Genomic DNA, 4,066 nt, shown 5'->3' on the forward strand with positions numbered 1-4,066 from the left:
TACGGATCATAAGAGCATAACATACTGTCTACCCTGATTTCTGATCTAACAAATCATAACCACACGTAGCATATCGTAACAATAACAACTAAAGGGCCGACCTTGGTTCCGTAGACATTATCGATATAGTGAGGATAACTCACTTCGCAGATGTTGACATGGAAGGTAAACTCTAACTCTTGGATCACTTGACATAGGCTCTACCACTTATTATCATAGTACATTATACTAATAAGTCCTTAACCTTATAAGGTACTCCATAACCCACTAGTCAACCTTTGGTCAAAGTCAAAGTCCCCAGTCAAGGTCAACAGTCCATGTTGACCTTAACTCGCCGAGTAGCCTTGGCTACTCGCCGAGTTCCCTGAAGTACATTCTAGCTCGCCAAGTCATCGGAGTGACTCGTCGAGTTCCTTTGATTCTCGATCAAACTTTAAGGCCACCCATCGATTTCCTTCCTTGCAACTCGACAGATACACACTCATACATATCCAAGAGAAAACTCATCTGACTCGCCGAGTTGTTCTTCAACTCGTCGAGTCTTATGACGATCTTCATCGGACTCGCCGAGTTGTTCATCAACTCGTCGAGTTCACGGCGATCTTCATGTGACTCGCCGAGTCCATTCGGTCCTTTTTCCATAAAGACTTATTTTTGAGCCATGCAACGGCTCCAACTCGTTGATCCAAGATTCTAGGGCATGCTTATCACGTAAAGTTTCAAACTTTATGTGCATGCATGGCTATCAAGGCTCTAAATGTGTATTTTAAGTTTTTAATGGAATTTCATGCTCAAGAGGGACCTTAATCACAACCAAGACTGTGACTTTATGCTTCTAGAATCCAAGGAGAGTCTAGATCTGAAGTTACAACTTCAGATCTAGCCCATAGCTCATCATACCAACTTGAAAATCCATAAAAAGCCCTAGAAACTCAACAAAAGGGAAAAAGGGAAGTAAGGATGGCACTTTGATACCTCCACAGGATGCTAGCTTCAGGTAAATCCTGCTTCACACTCCTTCCTTGCTTCAATTTCCTTTGCACTCTTTGCTTTCTTCCTCCAAGATTCTCTTTTCCAAGCTTCAAACACCACACAAAGGCACTCACACACGTATTTAGGGTTTTAAGGGCTCTCAAAGACTGCAAAGAGGCCAAAGGAGGCTAAGGATCCTTTAAATAGAGGTGCAAACCCCGAGATTTAGGGTTTCATCTGCCAGCTTCTACTCCCCGAGTCCTAATATGGACTCGTCGAGTAGGTCACTTAACTCGCGATCTCATCTAGCTGCTACTCAACGAGTAGGTCAACCAACTCGTCGAGTAGAGCTTAACCCCAATAATTCTTATTTAAGCAATACCTGAGAATCGGAGCATTACACTACTCCTACTGGTGCTCATGTCCTTGCCATTGGGCAAAAGAAAGGAAAGAAGATGAAAGTTGCTCCCAAGTCAAACTAGAAGGGAAAGGCCCATGTTGGGTCATCTAGCAATGGCCCAACAGTAATGCCCAATTCTGAAATTCCTTCTGCTAGTGATCCCCATGGATGCCACTTGCTTCCATTGCAATGATAAGGGCCATTGGAAATGAAGTTTCCCCAAGTACTTGCATCACATCAAGGATGGCAAGGTGAAGCCATCATCAGCAGGTATTTACACTATTCAAACTAATAACTTACAACCTACTCATCCTTGGGTCCTTGATATAGGATGTAGTGTTCACATTTGTTCTGATTTGCAGGGATTAAGAGAAAGTGAAGTGGTGGAGCATGGAAGGATGAATCTAATCATGGGAAATAGGAAATCATCTCCTAGTACCAAGATTGGAATTTATAGTCTTGTGCTTGGTGGTGATGTTAGATTAGATTTAGCTGATTGTTGCTATTCGTCAGAGATGACACGAAACATTATTTCTTTTCATGCACTTTTTAGACAAGGTTTTCGATATTTATTTAATGGTGTAAATGGTTTGATTTTGCTTTATAAAAATATTATTTTTATGTTTGAAGCTTTACCTTGAAATGGTGTATATGAAAATATGATTTGTGTTGATAGCTTAGGTAATAGTGCATTTCATATTTATTTGTCTAGTGGTATAGACAAGGCATGCTTGTGGCATTCTCATCTTGGGAATGTGGAATAGTTTCACAATTGACTCCTCCTAGGACACCACAACTTAATGGTGTGTTTGAGAGGAGTAATCGGACCTTGTTAGACATGGTTCGTTCCATAATGAGTCGGGCTTTTCTTCCCATTTCTTTTTGGGGATATTCCTTAGAGACAACCGCCCATATCCTCAATCTTGTCCCTACCAAGAAGGTTTCCAAAGCACCATACAAGATGTGGAAAGGGAAAGTTCCATCATTAGTGCATATTAAGGTTTGGTGTTGTGAAGCTTTCGTTAGACGATAGACTCGTGACAAGATAGAACTTTGAAGTGGGAGATGTATTTTCATTGGTTACCCAAAGAAGTCCTTTGGATATTTGTTCTACATACCTAGTGAGAACATGGTCTTTGTAGCACGAAGATGAGTCTTTTGTGTGAGTGAGAGAGAGAGAGAGACAGAGACAGAGAGAGAGAGACAGAGAGAGATAGAGAGAGAGCTCATATGCAAACAGGATAGTGGGAGTACAATTGACCTTGAAGAGATTCAAGAGTCAACCAGTGAAGGAACCTTAGAAGATACTGGCGCTCAACCATAGGATGAGACTCCTATTGAACCCATTGACAATTCATTACCTCTTCAACGTTCAAGTAGAGTTATCACACCATCTGTGTTCTATGGTTTCCGTATAACTATAGATAGTTACATGTTTGTCAACGATCGTACACTGTTCAATCTAGATGAGCCAACTAACTACAAGGAAGCAATGGTAGGCCCTGAAATTGCCAAGTGGAACGAGGAAATGTATAATGATATCAAGTCCATGTATGATAACCAAGCTTGGAATTTGGTTGATAAAGAACTTGTTCTGTAACATCCAGAGATAAGGTACTTCAAATTTCAACCCTATAATTTTTTATGTTGCATTTTGGTCCCTAAGTTCAAGAAAGTGTGCAAAGGAGCCCTAATGGCATTGTTGTAATTATGGCCTTCAGAGTAAGCCATGCGTACGTGGTGTACGTTGAGCGTACTAGGGCACGCCCTAGTACGCTGGGCGTACAACAGTATACATTGGGTGTACTTGCCAGTTAAGGAAACCCTAATTTTTAGGATGTGTCTCATATTTAAGCACTCTTATAGCCACATTTCACCCACCTTAACTGCCTCCATCCCTCTCATATGTGTTTGTAACCCTAGAACCACCTTGAGGAGCCTTTTCAAGCTTAGAAGTGTGTTTTTGGTGCCTTAGAAGAAGAAGGAAGGAAGCCAAGCTCATCTTGAAGGAGTGGAACACTTGGATATGGGATTTCTACTTCATGTGTAACCTTTCTAAGGTAAAAATATTGCAACTTGATCCCTCTATCTCATAGATCTAGTTTTGGTTGTTTTTATGGAGATTTTTGGTCCCAAAACGATAAATCTTGAATATGGCATATTCTTGACCTTTGAGATGTCCTTCCAGACATTAGGAGGGGTCTTAAGTCATAAAAGTGGGGCCCAAATGGTTAGTTTTGCTTCATACATCATTTAGAAGGTCTTAATGGAATAAGACCTTATGTTGAGCACTTATTGGACATGCTAGGTCAAAAACTTGGAGACTTTATGACTCTTAAGAGTATTTTAGCCATGGATCTGAAGTTTGGACGTAAGAACTTAAGTCATTAAGCTCTTAATGGGATTTTTGGACTTACGAGGGTACGCCCTACGTACGAAGTTTACCACCCTGATGGTGGTCAACCTACGAGGCTTCATGTACGCCCAACGTACCTCAGGAGTACGCCCCACGTATGCACCTTGAGTTGACTCGGTCGAGTTAACTTGGTTGGGTTTACTCAGCTGAGTTGACTCAGTTGACCTAGTTGGCTTGACCAGTTGACTTTGACCAATTTTAACCATGACTGTTTTTTGGGATTTTGATAGAAATTGGTCATTTGGTGTGAATAGGTGTCTGTTAGAGAGCTGAGATTC

This window comes from Lactuca sativa, chromosome 8, assembly GCF_002870075.4.
Source record: "Lactuca sativa cultivar Salinas chromosome 8, Lsat_Salinas_v11, whole genome shotgun sequence".
NCBI lineage: Eukaryota > Viridiplantae > Streptophyta > Magnoliopsida > Asterales > Asteraceae > Lactuca > Lactuca sativa.